The following is a 19,448-nucleotide window of genomic DNA, read 5'->3' as shown; positions in this document are numbered from 1 at the left end:
AATAGAATTCTAAATTGCATGACTAACAATTTCCACATAGGTTTCAAAGTGCTGGATGGGAAAGACCATCCACTAAAATAATTTTTAAGGTTATTTTAATGTCATTGATACCTCCTTTGTAAAACACAGAAGCAAATTACCTACTTGGCTCTTGATAAAGTAGGGAGTGGTGAACAATAACAGTTGAATTTTACCAATATATTTCATGTAGATTCTTCTATGTGTATATACACCATTGACCATTATGTAACTATTCTGTAGAGCTTGTTCACTTAAATGATTTATTATGGAGCCATTTGATACTTATTGCAACATAAATATGCAAACAGTGAATTTTTCACTGACTATGCGTTCGATGAGTGCTGAATTACCTGTAATCAAAGCTTTGCCAGATAGAGGTCCTCATAGACATTATGTAAAAGACTTAGTCATGATCTAGTGAGTCTGAAACTGAAAATAGCTCTGGTTGTACCAATAGGGAAGGCCAAAGTATAAAACGGGTTTATTTTTAAAACATAATCTCCTTTACTTGCAAGAGCTCTACTCATAAGATGAAGATCAGCTGCAAAGGCACATTGAAGGGTCAGATGTTGCCGCTGAACTTTCAAATTGGCAAAGCATTCTAATCCAGGTTAGAGTTCTCACCAGAAAACAAAACCAAAAAAACCCCCATCAAAAACATAACCGATGTCCCCCACCCAACCCTCTCCTCCTCAAGGCTCTTGGGGAAAAGACAACTAATTCTGTGGCTCTAGGTACTTCTGAATTTTGTTTCTTTTGGAGTTAGGAGAGCAAAGACTTCTTATTCATTTAATGTTACCAAAGAGTCAGCCTGACTGTCCCCTCTGTATTAGGTTACAAAGTCAGGTAAATATACATTGGGTTCCTTGATATGCATTTATAGTTATGAGAAACTCTTCAGAAATGTTGCCCTTTTACTCTTTAATCCTTAATGTAAGGATCACGGGCTGACTTTTAAAGCCATTCATAGAAGAGTCAGACATTCCCAGGTATGATGACATCATATGTAACCTTAGGAACAAGCCTTTAGATTTGTTAGAGAAGAAAAGTAGTGGGGTGGGATGTTGGGGAAAGACTTGGAATAAGAAGACCCAACCAAGTTAAAATTCTGACTCTGATACTAGTTGTGTGACACTGGGGAATCCCTACATCTCAACTTTTATTTTTGTAAAATGAGAATAACACGCACATGACCTACCTCACAGGGTTGTGGTGAGGAAAGGGCTTTGTAAATCTTGAAACATGAAATAGTTATTGATATATTGTGCCCTCCCAGGGGTTCTCTAGGGAAGATCTTTGCTTTCCTATACCTTTTAAATCTTTTTGAAAGAAATTCCTTCCCTTTTCCCCCTCCCCCCAATCCTTAATGTAGCAAATATCTTAGACTAAAACTCTGAACTCCTTATATACAACAGTGTGCTGAACTATGCTAGCATATGTTGAATGGAGACGGCTTGAGCTCATGGCAGGCCTAACAGGGAATCTTGAGTTAGAAGCCCCTCTCTTCCTACTGCCTGGGCCACTTGGACCACCTTCTTCACTTTCCTTATCTGTAAAAAGAGGGCTTGATAGCCTCTATAAAGAGACCTTTCCAGCTCAAAGTTCACATTTTTAAGATCTAATTCACAGGCACAGTGACATATAACCCCAAAATGGTCAAAGCTAGGATCTGTTGGTGAAGACCTTTTAGTCAAGTACACTATATGCTGTCAGTATGTGTGCAGACTTGGGGATCTTCAAGCAGTAATCAGAATCTCTCCAGAGCGTGGTAGTATTTCCCCTGGTCCTTCTTAAGGCTTATTTGGGTCCTTTTTGCATGCAAAGAAGGGCAGAGAAACTTAGTAGTTAGTCATAGTAGTTTGTTGTTCAGTTGTGTCTGACTCTTGTGACCCCACTGGGGTTTTCTTGGCAAAGATACTGGAGTAGTTTGCCATTTCCTTTTCCAGTTCATTTTACCAATGGGGAAACTGAGGCAAACAGGGTTAAGTGACTGGCTCAGGGTTACACAGCTAGTAAGTGTCCAAGGCTGGATTTGGACTCAGGTCTTCCTGATTCTAGGCCCAGCACTTTGGCCACTGCACCACTTAGTAGTAGAGCCTGTTATTTGTTAAATGTTTACCTAGTACATTACTGTGAGAAGATGAAGGTACTTAAGTCTTATTCTTGCATGTGCTAAATTAAAACATTTATATTGTGCTTGTTGCAAGGTACTTTATTAGGCTGTCCAAGAGAGCAGTGTATATTATGTCTATGCAAATAAGTGTTAAGTAAATAAGTCATTTCAAGGGAAAGTGTAAATACTTATGGCATCAGGTATGGGAAAAGGCCTGTATAGGAAGTAGCATCTAAGACTTGCTTTGAAAGAAGCTAGAGATTCTTAAGGCAAATGACAAGACGGAGGTCACATCCAGATCTTTGGGGTCCACTCAAGCAAAGGTATGAAGGCAAGAGATGTCATGTCATGTATTGGGAACAGTGAGAAATCTAGTTTGGATCGGAGAGTATGTCAAGGGGGATAATACAAAATATATTGGAAACGTAAATTGGGAGCCAGGTTGTGCAGAACATTAAAACAGCAGGCTGAAGATTTTGTATTTTATCCTGGGAGTGATAAGGAGCCATTGGAAAGTTGAGAGGAGGGAACTTGGTCAATTTGTATACTAGGAATGTCAGTTTGGCTGCTGTGTGAAGGCTGGAGCAGAGGGGTTGAAACTATGGAGTCAGGAAGATGAATTAGGCCATTACAGGAGTCTTCTTTGCTGTAGAAAGTAATGAGTTTCATTTGCTATATTATCAAGGTTCTGCTTCCCCCAGAATGAAAAGCCATGCTGTGACTAGAATTTACTTCTATTGCTTGGGCTGTTTCCTGAGGACTAGAAATAGATGTAATAAATGATTAAGAATTGGGTAGGTTTTAATCCTGACCCAGCTGTTCATTTTATTGTGGTGTGGGAACTTCAGTGAATTTTAACTGTGTCAATGAATGCATTCATTTTTATCCATGAAATTAAAATATCAAGTTCATATTTGCCCAATTTTGAGGCTCCTAGGATCTAGAATTGGAAGGCACCTTAAGGGTTGCCTGGTCCAGCTCTTTCAATATACAAATGAGGAAACTGAGGCCTGAGGGTGGAAGTGACTTGCAGAAATTCACACAGGTGGTAGGCAGCAGAGCCAGAAGTGCTCTTTCTGTTAATATACTGCCTCACTTTACATCTATTAGCCTTCTCATTTCAAGTATGATATTCATTCTTATTCACACAAGTAAGCTAAAATTAAGTTTTAATCTAAATCCCATCTATTCAGTCGTGTCTGACTCTTGTGGCTTCATTTGGAGTTTTCTTGGCAAAGATACTGGAGTGGTTTTCCATTTCCTCCTCTGGCTCATTTTACAGATGAGGAACTGAGGCAAACAGGACTAAGTGACTTGCCCAGGGTCACACAGTTACTAAGTATATTAGGTCAGATGTGAACTCAAGAAGCTGAGTCTTCTTGACTCTGGCCCCAGCACTCTGCCCATGGCACCACCTAGCTGCCCCTAAACGAATCTGATATAAACTGCAAAAAATATTTGAGACTAACTGCTTCTACTTTCATGTATAATAATATAATTCGGCTAAACAATGGTGATACTAGGATTCAAATGGAAAACAAACCATAGAAATTAGACTTCATGAAATTAGTTGCCTTGTCATAAACATGGTGCTTAGCAATTAAATTTAGAGCGTTTAGATATTTAAACCATTAAATATATGACTTAGAATGTTCCCAGAGCTATCTGTGTAGCTTCTTAGATATGAATAGTCTGAAGAACTATTACATCCAAACGAAAGAGTTCTTCATCTTGTGAGCACAAAAGTGCTTCATAAGTATCGCTTCCTTAGTCTTTTTAACATCTCCGAGGTGTAGGGAGCAGGTGGGAGATCCTCTTCCCCAGTCTGCCATGTCAAATAATGCTGGTCTTCATGGTTTCCTGTAATTTCACAGTAATGAATGGCATTTATAACTGTAAGCCAAAGCTATCAATCTTTCCAAAAATCTGAACTGGAAAGAATTTACATAGATAACAAATGTTATCAATCTTTATATTATAAAAATGAGAGTGTGTACAAAGCATAGGAAGCTCATCAAACATTTGGGAAATGACCATATTTGACTCTCTGTAGGAAACCATAATATCTAGATAGCCTTACCTGTGAGCTGTTGACTATGTGACCCTGGGCAAGTCACCTCTCCATTAATTTCTTCATCTATGAAGTAATGCCATTTGATTCTGTGACCTCAAAGTTTTCTTCCAACTTCAAAAAATTCTATATGTAAGAAGTTCCACAGATTTTCAGTAAGCAATAGCTTGTCTCAATCTAAGTTGCAGAGAAGGTACTGATTTGCATTGTAGAGGGTTTCCTTACCTGGAATTTGAGATACTAATAACATCACAGGTCTAGTCTTTAAAAAAAAAAAACTTTTCTACAAAGTTTTTAAAATAGTATACTACCTTTTAAATGTGGAAAGATAATATAAGAAATAATAAGGAAACCCTGAATGATATCAAGAAAACCAGAATGGGCTCCCTCTAATGAATTCAAGTTGACTTAACACTGAAGGTGCTAGTTAATTGCAGACCCTGAACTAAATGCCAATTTGTAAATTCACTTGAAACAGGGTTCTCCAATGATGCCAGGTCAGTTAGTTCCAGTAGAATGTAAGCTCCTTGAGGACAAGGATTGCCATTTTTGTTCTTGTATCCACAGTGCCTGGCACATCAGCAAGCTGAATAAATACTTGCTGAATTCTAGATTCGTAATAGCTGGTACATTATCATTGCCATTGGTGCTGCGATGCTGTTATCAGCTAGGTGCCAGACTTGACACACATAGCTACGTCAGAATTGCAATAGTGACTATGGATTTTTGTTATTTTAGAGGAAATTATAAAGTATGTTTGTCGATATAGCTAGAAAATAATATGTAAATTTTTATATATGAATATATGATATATGTATACATGTGTGTACATTTGTATGTAAGTATTATTGATATTTTTTTCAGGGTAATTAGAAGAATTTGTTTGGGCCCACTAACTAATGTGCAGATACGAACAGATTCAAAACTAACCATCCCATTTCATTATTTTATATATTTTTAGGATATTGGGGTTAAGTGACTTGCCCAGGGTCACACAACTATTACGTGTCAAGTGTTTGGTCTGAGGCTGGATTTGAACTCAGATCCTCCTGACTTCAGGGCTGGTGCTCTATCCACTGCACCATCAAGCTGACCCTTTAATCATCCCATTTTAAAAGATGCTTTAGATAGTCATATGCTGTCATATGTTTAACAACCAGCTCTCACAGGGGGAATAATTTACGCACAACACATTTTTAAATTTAATCTGTATTATTAACATTTTCTCCATCCATTTCTTAAGACTACGCAATCAACAAAACAATAAATCAACCCTGTTTTGTAGCATTTGCTGATTTCCATGGTGTAAATGCACTCACAGAAAATTTAACAGTCAGCTCTGTCGAAGCAGGCTCCAAGTCAGTGCTGCTTATAGAATAAAAGAAGGCACAATTTAACAACAATCCAACATGGGCCCACGGCGTGCATCTCTTCTCAGTTTTTCACAATTAGGATCTCAGACATTTCAGATATATCACCTTCATGCCACACTTTGTCTAAAATTTTAAGTTGATTAATATGCAAAATTAATCATGAAAATATTTTTAAGGACTTAAAGTGGCTTTCATAAGGAATGATGGCTATACATTTTTCTTATTTCCACTAGTATTTTTTTTTGAGATAGAAAACCTAGAATTTAACAGACTTTACTTGTGACTTTTTTGGGAGAACTAAGCTTAAAAATTGGCTTTATTTTTCTTTAAATGTGCAGGTCAGGTACTAGTTTGTATAATAAGCAATAATTAGCCAGGACTAAGTAGCTGGCTATATTTTGGTAACATTGGGAATGAAATGCTTTGCCAACTAAGTTGCAAAAGAGATACACAGTCCAGTGAATATTGCACTAGATTTGGATGATCTAGATTCAAATCCCACCTCTCACTAGTCATGTGACCTTGGGCAAATCACTTTCTGAGCCTCAGTTTCCTCATCAGTTAAATGAAGAGTTGGACTTCATGGCCTCAAAGATCTAATCCATGTCTGAGTCTTTTACCCTAAGAAATTTACGACAGTTATATACCACTCCCATACCTCGAGGGTACACTCATTAATACTAGAGGCATACCTCTAGTTTGAGTGGCAAAAGGTATCAGTTATATTCCAAGGTGCATACATGTCATGCTTAATAATTTTAGGCAAGTCACTTGACTTCTGACTTTCAGTTCCTTAGGGAAGCATTTAATTAATAGATAAATGTGTGTGAAGAAAATGTGGGAATCCTCTGAAAATTAGATTTTTTTCAAGAGTATGTACCTGGGCGAGGTTTGGGGTACATAAGACAATAGTACTGGTTGGCAATTGAGACAGTGGTCTATCAGTTGAAAGGATAGATTGTTGTTCAATCATTTCAGTTGTGTCTGACTTTTTGTCACTTACTTCAGGGTTTTCTTGGCAAAGGTACTGGAGTGGTTTGCCATTTTCTTCTCTGGCTTATTTTACATATGAGGAAACTGAGGCAAACAGGATCAAGTGACTTGCCCAGGGTCACACAGCTAGTAAGCAAATGAGGCCACATTTGAACCCAGGTCTTCCTGACGCCAAGCCTGGCATTGTATCCACTGTACTACCTAGCTGCCCAACAACAAGAAGACAACAACAAGAGGCTGGGTGGCAGATGAGATAATGGTCTATCAGTTAACAAATAGCTTTGCCCTTTGCCACTTCACAATAATTTGAGCCTGTTACCTCATTTGAGGGCTGTGGCCTGTTTCTTTTTCAACCTGTGAATTTGTGGAACAGATAGAAATTACAAGGAGTCAAAGTTTGGCCTAGCATGAGGAAAAACATTTCTGAAAATTGGAGCCGTCCAGTAATGGAACGGTTGGACTCAAGAGAGAGAACTTTCCCATTCCTAGAAGTCTCAAAGCAGAGATTAAATGTCAGACACCACAGCCAAAAGCCAGCTGCAGCTACATAAAGGATTTCTGAACTAGGCGATAGTTTAGCCCACATGACTTCAAAGGTCTCTTCCAACTCTTAAGAGTCACTGAACTGCACTAAGGTTGGAATGACTCTTTAAAACTTTATTATGAAAGTAAGCATCACTGAACATGAACATTTCAATATACAAAGAACAGAAAGGATTGTGTATAAAGCTTTTTATATTGTTCATTTTTTAAAAATCTGTAAGTGTAACATGATAGTAATAAAAGTGCCCTTTTTCTTTGTCCACATTTGAATTTCCTTCTGCTCTGTTTTTTTCATTTTATTTTTAATTTGTGAAATAACACAAGCATTTCCATAACATAGAATAAAAAAAATGATTGCCCATTAAACTGCAAATCTATTATGTACAACTTGCTGTTCCTTTTAAATATATAATAAAGTTACTTTTTTCCCTCCCCCTTCCCCTGCCTTAGAGAAGGCTACCAAAAGACACAAATGTGTATATGTATGTAAAATCATCCTATACATACTAATATTTATTAGTTTTTTTCTCTAGATGCAGATAGTATCTTCCTTCATAGGTCCTTTGTAGTTAATTTGGGTCAAAATTAGTTAAAATTACTTAGTCCCTCAAAGTTGTTATTAAAACAATATTGTGTTACTGTATACAATGTTTTGTCCTTCATTATTTTGTTCAAGTCTATCCATGTTTTTCTAAGATGATCAAGGTCATTGTTTCTTATAGCACAGTAGTATTCCGTCACATTCATATACCACAACTTGTTCAGCCATTCCCCGGTTGATAGGCATCCCTGCAATTTCTAGTTCTTTGTCACCACAAAGAGAGCTGCTATAAATATTTTAGAACATATAGGTTCTTTTCCGTTTTCCCTAATGAGCTTTGGAAATAGACCAAGTAGTGGTATTGCTGGGTCAAAGGATATAGGTAGTTTAATAATTCTTTGGGCATAATTCCAGATTGCTCTCTAAAACGGTTGACAGTTCACAGTTCTGCCAACAGTGAATTAGTGTCCCAATTTTTCCACATGCTCTCCAACATTTGTTGCTTTGCTTTTCATTTTAGCCAATTTGATAAGTGTAAAATGATATCTCTAGGTAATTTTAATTTGCATTTCTCTAATTAGAAGTGACTTAGAGCATTTTTTCACGTGACTATCAGTTGTTTTGATTTGTTCATCAAAAACCTGCCTGTTCATATCCGTTGACCATTTTTCAATTGGGGAATGACTTGTATATTTATAGATTTGACAAAGTTCTTAATATATTTGATATATGAGAACTTTATCTCAGAAACTGTCCAAAATTTTTCCCCAATTTTTTGCTTTCCTTCTGATCTTGGTTACATTTATTTGTACAAAGTATTTTTAATTTAATGTAGTCAATTATCCATTTTACACCTTCCACTGCTATCTCTTCTTTATTCATAAATTGTTCAGCTATCCATAAGTATGATAGATAACAGGTTCCATATTCTTCAAAATTTCTTGTAATATCTCTCTTTATATTTAGGTCATGTATCCATTTTGATCTTATCTTGATAAATGGTGTAAGATATTGGTCTATGCCCAATTTCTGCCAGACAGCTTTCCAGTTTTCCCAACAATTTTTACCAAATAATGAATTCTTATCCTAAAACCTTAAGTCTTTACACTTGTCAAATACAAAGTTACTATATTCATTCACTGCTGTAAATCGTATGTCTACTCTGTTCCACTGATCTACATTTCTATTTCTTATCTGGTGCCATATAGTTTTGATAATTACTCTGTTTTTAATGTTTCCTTGATACTCTTTTCTTCCTTTTTAAAAAAGTTTTTGTTTATTTGTTTTTGCTAGGCAATGGGGTTAAGTGACTTGCCCAGGGTAACACAGCTAGTAAGTGTTATGTGTCTGAGGCTGGATTTGAATTCAGGTCCTCCTGAATCCAGGGCAGGTGCTTTATCCACTGTGCCACCTAGCTACCCCTAGTTATGCTCTTTCTGCACCCCAAGGACATCAAAAAGTCTGCCAAAAAGTAGGAGGTATGCTGCATCATCAGCCTTCTGAAATCATGATTGGTTTCTGCATTGATCAGAGCTCTGAAGCCTTTAAAAGTTGTCTTCCTTTGTTAATATGGTCATATTTGTTATTTCTTACAATGAAATAATAGATGGTTTCTTTCAGCTTCAGAAACTTAGCACAGTCCTCTATGCTTTTGTAAAGTTACAGGTGGATCTCTGCAATGCATTTAATCAACCAGCCAATCAATAATCATTTATTAAGTACCTTCTGTGTGTCAAGCACTATGCCCATAGATGTAAATCAATAACACTGTGCTTTTGAACCTGTTAGACATTTGAGTTTATCCAAAAAAAACAAGACATAATGCCCATCCAGAGGCTTCAGTTTGCACAGAGTTTTTCAGTTTGCTTCTAAAGAAGAGAAATTTTAAGTGCTGACTTTCTAGCCTAAAATCCTAGATGATTTAAATAACTTATCTCATTTTGAGAGACAGCAAGGTTAAGAGGCTAGAGAAATGGTCTCCAAGCCAGAAAGATGAAGATTCAAGCTCTCCATCTGACACATACTAGCTATGTACTTAGCTTGAAGCAAATAACTTACACTCCCAATGCTCTGGGCAACTTTCTAGTATATAAGGTGCAGAAACCTGCATTGGTAGCAGGAATTTCTTCACCTAAGAGTTCACTATACAGGCATACCTTGGGGATATTGCAGGTTCAGTTCCAGACCACTGCAATAAAGTGAATATAGCTATAAAGCAAGTCACATGAATCTTTTGGTTTCCCACTGTATATAAAAGTTATGTTCACAGTATACTGTAGTCTATTAAGTATGCAATAGTATTATGTCTAAAAAATGTACATACTTTCATTAAAAATATTATATTGCTAAAAAAAATGCTAACCATGATCTGAGCCTTCAGCAAGTCGTAATCTTTTTGCTGGTGGAGGGTCTTGCCTTGATGTTGATAGCAGCTGATTGATCAAAGTGGTGGTTGCTGAAAGTTCGGGAGGCTGTGGTGATTTCTTTCTTTCTTTTTTTTTTAGGCAACTGGGGTTAAGTGACTTGCCCAGGATCACACAGCTAGTGTCAAGTGTTTGGTCTGAGGCCAGATTTGAACTCAGGTCCTCCTGTCTTCAGGGCTGGTGCTCTATCCTCTGCGCCACCTTGCTGCCCCTGATTTCTTAAAATAAGACAATAATGAGTTGAACTCTTAAAGGCCATTTTAGGGTTATCAATTGGCCTAATTTCAATATTGTTGTCCCAGGAATAGGGAGACCCAGTGAAAGGAGTGAGACAGGGAACAGCAGGTCCATGGAGCAGTCAGAACACATGCAACATTTATCAAATAAGTTTGCCATCATATGGGCAAAGTTTGTGGTGCCCCAAAATAATTACAATAACAACACTGATCACTGATCACCTAAACAGATGTAATAATAATGAAAAAGTTTGAAATATTGTGAAAATTACCAAAATGTAACACAGAGACATGATGTAAGCACATGGTGTTGGAAAAATGGCACCAAAAGACTTGATCAACACAGGGTTGCCATAAATCTTTAATTTGTAAAAAAAAAATGCAGTATCTTTGAAGCTCAATAAAACAAAATGCAATAAAATGAGGTATGCCTTTACTAATGAAATCACAGTTCCAGTTTCTGTTTTTATCTTTTTGACACTGATATTTTCTTTATGTTCTGTAAATTCCCTTGTGTATGCTACTGATATCTCATGAATGTATATTGCCATATAGGTCCCAAGTCTGCCATGGTTCAAGAGAACCTGAGTTCATCAACTTTTAGGACAGAATGTACATACAGATTTTGGAAGTACCAAATTATGAGTTATTGCCATGGCTAATGGCTATTGGCAAATTTATTAAAAGGAAAGTTTAAATTCTCCTTTGCCAATATAATTAGTAGATTGTATTATGGTCTGTACATGGACACTAAGATGTTTTGATTTCATTACCATTTTCTGTTTTGTATTGAAACTATGGAATTTTAGAGAATAGTTAAACATTTCCTGTCCAACTTCCCACTGGAAACAGGAATCCTTTCTACAACAAACAGTTGTCTAGTTTCTGTTTGAAACCTTCCAGTCATGGAATACTTACTATTTTCTTTGAAGAAGCCTATTTTGGACAGCTCTAAACTTGTGCTGAACCAAAATCTGACTGCCTGCAAATTTCACTGGGTTAGGCCAGAAGCCATGGGCTCTGGAGACCAATAGAAAATGTTAATCAGTTACATGACAGCCCTTCAAATATTTGACAGCTAGCATCAGATGATTGGGTCCCTCTTGTCTCCTTGAGGCTATGTATCTCAGCTTCCATTGCTCAGTCCACCATCTTGGCTGTCTTTCTCTAGATGGACTCTACTCTGTTAAATACATGTCTTAAAATTTGGTACCCAGGAGTGAACACAACATTCTAGAGTGAACACTGCCCTGCCCAGCTGCAGACAATGTGTTTTGTTTCCACTGACAGTTTCACTGCTGCTGTGCTTTCTGCCTATAGTATTAATATAGTATGTACACCAAAGTGGAAAAAAAGTAGAACCAGAAAAATAGAATATTCACTCCTATACAAGAGGGAAAATGAACAAGAATGATTGGATTAAAAATCTTAATGAAGATTTGGAAGGAGTGACTGAAAGTTCATTATATTTTATGCCTTGAAATTAGTGATGAAAAAAATTAGTGATTAAACAAATTGCATTGATTAGTGTTAAACCTTTAGTTAAAAAAACTTTAATTTTTCAAAATAAAGCATCTAGCATATTAACAAAATGATAGACATTTTATATGAGCATCAGTCAGCAAGCATTTACTAAGCACCTACTATGTGCTAGGCACTGTAGGTGCTAGGAATACAAAGATAGAAATGAAACAGTCCCTATACAAAATGAGTGTATTGAATAGTGGAATACCGTGAAGTCAAAAGATTGACATCATGCTAACGATCATTTTTTAAATCTAAAGAGTTGACTAAAAGGTTAAAGTAGACTATAATCTTTGACTGATGACACACATTTTAGGGCTGTGCAACTGTTACAAACATCCCAGAAGGAACTTGGAAATCCAAGCTTAGATTACATTGCTCTCCATCAGTGATTACCAGTGGAAAGAATTGTCATAATCTATGTAACTTCTGGGAAAGAAGAAATGAGCCAAATGGCATAGCAGGCCTCAGAATCACGTGCTTCTATTTCTGCTTTAACCTCTGCACACCAGTCCAAGGAAAAACACTAAAAATATAACTTTACAGCTAGAGAGGACCTTATAGTTCATTTAGTCTAAATATATCATTTTAGAGATAAGGAAACTGAGCCCCACAAAAGTTAAGTAATTTACTCAAGGTCATAGGTAGTCAATGGCAGAGCTGCGATCAAAACTCAGGTCTGGAACCCAACAGTTCACATAGGGGTGGGAAAAAAAAATTGTGCGGTTTCAGGCATAATATTAAGAGAAGCATAGTATCCAGAACTAAAGAAGTCATAACCTCCTATATTCTGCCAGGGGCAGACCATCCTCACAGTATTGAGTTCAGTTTTGTGCACCATAGATTAGGAAGGACATTGATAAACTGCAATGTCTAGAAAAGAGAAGCTGTAAAGTTTTCCACGTAATGATTATTCTGAGGCAGATAGGTGGCACAGTAGTTAAAGCATTGGGCCTGGAGTCAGGAACATCTGAGTTAAAATCTAGTCTCAGACATTTCCTTTGTGACTCTGGACAAGTCACTCAACTTCTTTGTCAGTTTCCTTACCTGTAAAATGGGAATAACAATAGCACCTACATCATAATAATGTAATAATAGCATTTATAAGCACCTACTATGTGCTAGCACTGGGCAAGAGCTTTATAAATATTCTCTCATTTGATCCTCACAACATCCTCGTGAGGTAGATGCTATAACTTCACAGGGTTGTTGTGATATTGTTGTAAAGTGCTTAGCACAGTGCCTAGTACATTATAGGTGATTAATAAATGCTTGTTCCCTTCCCCTTCTGAGGGTGGTGTTTTATCCTGGTTTCCAAGAATGGAGATTCCACGCACATTGAAAAGTAGCTGCACCATTTTTACATCGCACAGACTTGTGGAGGGATGGCTAAATTCTGCTAAAATTATTGAGGTGATTTAGAGTAATCTTCTAAATATGATAGAGATGCATTACTTCTTTCTGTGGATTGCTCTGGCAGTCTTAAAATACAGTTCATTGGAGCTGTCCAAGGTTTTAATTCACTTCCTGGTGAGCAATTGTCATAAAATTGTGTTTCCCAAAATAAAAGTATCTCCTTATTTTGGGCCCTTACAGCTGTCATAAGTTATAGTCTAAATTTAGCCGAGGTTTTTTTTAATCTTCTGAGTACAAAATGCTTCATAGATATTAGTTCTGCAGGAAGTAATAGTCAGATGATGTTTTCCCTGTATACTCTGTGAAATCAGTAACTTTCATCTTCCTGTTCCTTCATAAGACAGTTATTAAAGTCATATTAATCTTATTAAGATTTGTTTTTTTTTAATTAGAACTAAAGTATTTGATGTTATGCACAATAATTGCTTTTCAGCCTCGGTTTGACATTGGATTAGCAGTTGGCATTTGCTCATTTGTAAAATGTGGAAATAAGAGGCAGGATGGCTTAGTTGATGGATATTTGGTCTCTGTCCAGTGGACTTAGGTTCATGTCCTGCATCTGATACATATGGATTATATAACCCTGGGCAAATCACTTAACCTTTCAGTACCCCAGACAATTTTAAAAATGTTGATCTTTGGAGTATGTTTACCTTGTATCAATGAAATCACGGGTACCACCAAAAAAAAAGGGTGGTGGAAGGAATAATATCTAGTAAGTACTTTTATTTATTCATTTATTCATTCATTCATTCATTCATTCATTTGTTTGCTTGTTTATTTATTTATTTATTGGCTAGGCAATGGGGTTAAGTCACTTGCCCAGGATCACACAGCTAGTAAGTACTATGTGTCTGAGTCCGAATTTGAACTCAGGTCCTCCTGAAGCCAGGGCCGGTGCTCTATCCACTTCACCACCTAGCCCCTTTGTTTTAACTGGAAAATGATAATGTCCCTCAAGGGGAAGTGGAAATCCAGGGGCTATTTTCTCGGGACTCTGTAGGTCAAAGAGCTCGGTTTCAGTTATGAAGAAAAGTTGGGAAGGTGAGGAAGCATCTTGAGAAGTCCACCTAGAGGAATGTGCAAAGTGGGTGCCATGAAGCATTCGATCCCTTTATCCCTTGTTCCTTTGGCATGCAATGACCTTGACTCAAGAAAAACGTTTCAACTCTTGTATCCTGTATAACTCTTGTTGAAATCCTTAACTTGGGCGTTTGTGACTGTTCACAGCTTCTGACACGCAGGGGTGTCGAAGTTTTTTCATCACTCCTGAAAAAAAAAATTCCTCCAGACCATTTCTGAACCATGAAAACTCTTAAAAGAATGTCTGACTTGTGTCCCTGCCACCAGCTTGACCTCCACCTTTTAATCTGTCTCTTCTCCCAGCCCCCCCCCCCCGTTTAGTACTTTCACTCCCATTCCCGCTCTCAGCTTCTTTAGCTGGTTTCCCTCCCTGGCCACGGCTATGGAAACTAACCCACCCAGTCCCCAGCCAACTTCTCCCCTCCCTCTCTGTACTGCGTTCCCCCTTTCCCTGTCCCGTCCCCTCCGCTCCTCCACTTCTCTCCAGGGCCCAGCCCCCAGCACGGGATTGGTTCTCCCATAAAAGCTGCCTCGGAACTCAGTCCCCGTGCGGAGCCCCGGGAGCAGGGGAAGCTAGAGGGAAGGCAGGCGAGCACGGGCATAGTTTCAGCCTGAACGTGTTCGCTGCTGCCGCTTCTGCTGCCGCTGCCGCCGCTCCTGCTGCCGCTGCTGCTGCTGCCGCCGCCGCCGCTGATTCTCTTCTAGTCAGCAACTTCTTGACAACCCCTGGTTTACTCGCCAGGTCACCCCTACTCTGCCTCTGCCCCTGACACTCTCCCGCCAGCCTTAAGGCAACTGCGACACTTGATCACCGTGGGCTAGAGAGGAGTCGGACCAGACTCAAGGGACAAGAGGACCGCCTCTGCTGGGACCCTTCTCCTTCTCTAAAGGTGGGAAGTGGGGGAGGCACCAGTGCTCCGGGCCACCTCTGCCTCGCTCCCCACCCCTTTCTTGCCCAGGCTTGCCTCTCAGGTTTGGGAGACTGGGTCTGAGGGCAGTAGGTGAATGTTCGCCGTGCTCCACGGCCCAAGCGCACGGAAGAGAAGCGACTCCAGAGCCTGGCCCGGTGGAGGGGAAGGGCAGGTAAGGACTTCTCAGAGAGATGAAGTGCTCCTCGGCGCTGCCGGCCCGCCCACCTGGTGGGCTCAGTTTAGCTGGAGGGAGGGCGGGAAGTTGAGCCAGCGGAGGCTAAGGAGCTGGACCGCAGGGGCATGGACGCCCACAGAAGACACGGAATATCTCTTAAGGGCGCGTGGGGGTAGGGTGCTGGTGAGAAGAAGCCCCCTGCCTCGAGATGCACCACTGGACCCGTAGGTAGAAGCCTGGAGTGTATGCAAAGAGAAGGATGCATTCAGAGCAACCCGTCCTGGGTTCTGGAGAAGGCTCGTGTGTGGTGGGGTTAGGAGTAGGGGGGACAGCCTCTAGCAAAGAGATACTGTTCATACAAACAGTATTCAAAAGCTTTATTTCCCAAAGGGCTGGGGGAGGTGATCCTTTGAGAGATCTGCAGCCATACCATCTGTATGTGTGGGGGAGGTGGGGTGTAAGTATGGTTCCTGGTGGTCTTCCTTGCCCTTAGGAAAAGGTCATAAGCTCTTTAAAGGTGGCTCGGACCCAGCTCCTGAGTAGTTGTCACTACTATGGGGCGGCGAGAGGCTAAGGCTAACAGCTTGCAAGGAAAGGAAAGTATGGGCACGAAGACACCCTTTGGACCCCTGGAGCTGAGACTCTCTGCCTTCAGCTCTGGGGTGGGTTGCTTTTCCCCCCCTATGGCGTTTTTGTCTTCTAGATTTGGACAGAAAGATCTCTGTTAGACTTCTTGGTCCTCTTCCCACCCCCACTCTCATCTCATAAAAAGAATAAATCACATTCTAGGCACTCCTTCGTGTAATGCAGACCTTGGAGATAAGTTAAGAAATTAAAAAAATTGTGTTTGTGGTTCGAGCATCTAAATGGAAACAAACAAACAAATTTATTCTGCAAAAACGTTCCCAGCCGGGCTTGAGGTTTCCAAGTCTTTGGAGTGTATTCCTGCAGTCCTGCTTCTGGCGCCTAAGCCCAGCTTGTGGATGTGGTAGTGTGATGGATGTTTGCTTTTTTTTTTTTAAGAAAAACTTTTTAAAAAATGCTCCATTCTCAAGTTTACATCATTATCTAATATGCTTCATACAGCAGCTTCAAAAAATGTGTCCTTGTGTAGTTTTGCAACAGCCCTACAAATTTAAGTTGCCATAGTAACTTTTAAAAATTGTTCTCGAAAGACTCTTTAGCTGAAACTATAACCTGTTCCTGAAGACATTTTTTATGTCAGTGTCGAGATTCACCTTAAAAAAGAGCTCTCCCCTACAAAAATGCTAAGAAGCTTCCTACCCGCGCTGGTGGTGGTGGTGATGTGTTTATGTTTTTTGTCAGATATGTATTCAAACCTGTTTTGGGGCTTGGGATGTTTTCTCTCTGCCAAATGAGAATAAACACTGAAACAAAAAACGACTGAAATAGTTATGCTTCCCCCATCTCCCTTCCCACCATTCTTCATACTCTTGGAAGAGAATGTTTGATGTGCTAGGAACTGTGGCCTGAGGCCAGGTTGTCCCATTTAGCGTTTAATTTTGGAATCCTAATTAGCTTTCTAATTTGGTTAGGAATGGGGGAGGGAGGGGAGGGGGGGAGAGAGAGAGAGAGAGAGAGAGAGAGAGAGAGAGAGAGAGAGAGAGAGAGAGAGAGAGAGAGAGAGAGAGAGAGAAGAGAGAAGAGAGAGAGAAGAGAGGAGAGAGAGAGAGGAGAGAAGAGAGGAGAGAAGAGAGAAAGAGAGAGAGAGAGAGAGAGAGAGAGAGAGAGAGAAGAGAGGAGAGAGAGAGAAGGAGAGAGAGAGAGAGAGAAAGGAGAGAGCCAAAAGGAGTGAGGCATGCTGGAAGCAGCATATAACTCTGGGTTTTCTAGATGTTGTTTGAACTTTGGTTAGTGCAAGATTCGGGGGTTTTATTTTTGGCTCAGCCACAGACAGCGGTGAGACTGGACAAACCTAAATAGAATACTTTTTCTGTATCTGGAAGCATGGATTGGGTACTCAATTTGGTTTGTCTTTAAATGTTTACATTTTTATTTTATATGTAGTTTTTTATATATGTAGTTTGGGCAGAATCAAAATTTCATGTTATTTTGCAAACCCAAGTCTACAAAGTAATCTTTACAAGTCAGCTAAAAGACTCCTTGTGTTCTTACTTGGACCTGGGGAACCAACTACCATTTCAAAATACCAGTTTTCATTTAAAAAAATTAGTACCTCTTAAAGATGCATTTACACTTATGAACTCACAGGTCATTCCTGATCTTTGGGTCTTTTGGTCCTATACACATCTGTGGAGTATAAATGTATTTTTTTTTCAAATTTCCAGAACTGTCTCAATTATGTATTTTTGAAGAGGGAGCCCTCTTGTTATATATCCAGCAAAGCAATTAATCAATCAATGAGCATTTATTAAGTATTTACTAGACATTAGGCACTGTGCTATCTGCTGGGGATACAAGAAAGGAAAACAAAACCAAAAGGGTCATTGCCCTTCAGGAACTAACATTTTAATAGGAAAGAGAGACAACATGTAAATAACTAGGACCGTACAAGGTATTTCTACTTATATGGAGCTTCAAAATGAATTCGTATGATTAGTTCTTACTCCAGAGTATATCATTTGTATCTGGTTACAGTATTCCTCCTGAATCTACCAAAGCCTTAACTCCCTCTTTGAAAGGAGGAAGAATTTATAAAATTATAAGATGCTACTCTAGACATTACTCTAAGTAATAGACATTACTCTAAGTCATATTACTTTCTATTCTCATCCAAAGAACCCTTAAAAAAAACACATTGTAGTATATGCTTTGCCATTAATTTATTTTCCAAAAAAAGGGAAACTATTCAAATAATTTTGGAGACAATAGTCTTCAATATATAACATAGACCTGAGATTTTGGGTTGTTTGGTTTTTTTAAATATCTCTTTCTTCAAGGAATTACAAGAGTCCTTAGCCAGTAGACAAGTGGAGTATATGTATCCATATTTACAGGTAGGCCAATGTTAGTTCACTCAAAAAATTAAATAGGGCATCCAGGTGTCTCAGTGGATGGAGTGCTGGGCCCAGAGTCAGGAAGACTAGAGTTCAAATCTAGTCTCAGACATTTACTAGTTATGTGACCCAGAGCAAGTCATTTAACCCTGTTCATCTGTAAAATGATCTAGAGGAGGAAACCACTCCAGTATCTTTGCCAAGAAAACCCCAAATGGGGTCACAAAGAGTCGTATGTGACTGAAAAATGACTGAGCAACAAAAAATGGCCTGCCTTACCCTTCCTCAAAAAGCCCTAGTCTCTTGAGGGCATGGATGGGAAGCTAAAGTTCCAAGGGAGCAGGCCTAAAACACTTGGTATACCAGGGCAGGTATGGAATCCAAGGCCACAACTATGCAGACCCAAAGCCAACAGAACAGAGTTATCCCTTCTACATCGTAGGGGTTAGGGGCTCTCTCACCTCAATCTGGAAAATCTGCAAAAAAAAATATTTTTGGCACTCCCCTTGTATCAGAGAAGAAATCTGAATTACTATGATATTAAAAGATAAAACATGTTGGTATTATACAATATTATAGATATATTTTATGCATTTCTGAGTTTCTAAACTTTTTTTTCTGTGTCATCTGTGGCTTCCACAAAACTTCCCCAAAATTCCCATTTAATTTCTTATGCTGACTTGATGTATTGAAACCTTGATGGTAAAAGTTGCAATGTGGAAGGAATAACTATACTCTTTGTAGACTTTGCTGATAACTTAAATTGTAACCTTCCTTCTTTAATCTCTTTTGCAGTTATTGTCAACCATCTTGGTGTAGTGTTAAGAGGCCTGGATTTGTCAGGAGAGGACTTAGGTTAAGTCCTGGCTTTTTCTAATTACTCACCGGGTACTTTGATCAAGTCAGTTCACTCACCTGGTCTGCAGTTTCCCCATCTGTAAATGCAGGTTTTGGCCTGGGTGACCCCTAAGTCCTTTCTGATTCTCAGTCTATCACCTGTGCTGTACAATTAACATTGTCTTACTCACTCAATGCTTCATGTGTATA

At 39.0% G+C, this 19,448-nt stretch overlaps 1 protein-coding gene across 1 annotated transcript in view; it reads left to right on the top strand.

Annotated features, from left to right (window-relative positions):
* Positions 1 to 14,897: 14,897 nt before the first annotated feature.
* NIM1K (NIM1 serine/threonine protein kinase) overlaps positions 14,898 to 19,448 on the top strand; it is a 78,515-nt gene continuing 73,964 nt past the window's right edge. Inside the window, exon 1 of the mRNA XM_020996536.2 lies at positions 14,898 to 15,420. The gene's annotated coding sequence lies outside the window, so the exon portion shown is untranslated. The remainder of the gene's footprint in view (positions 15,421 to 19,448) is intronic.

Source organism: Phascolarctos cinereus, unplaced genomic scaffold, assembly GCF_003287225.1.
Source record: "Phascolarctos cinereus isolate Bilbo 61053 unplaced genomic scaffold, phaCin_HiC Scaffold_4;HRSCAF=312, whole genome shotgun sequence".
In the NCBI taxonomy this organism is placed as follows: Eukaryota; Metazoa; Chordata; class Mammalia; order Diprotodontia; family Phascolarctidae; genus Phascolarctos; species Phascolarctos cinereus.
This window is presented reverse-complemented; position numbering and strand designations above follow the sequence as displayed.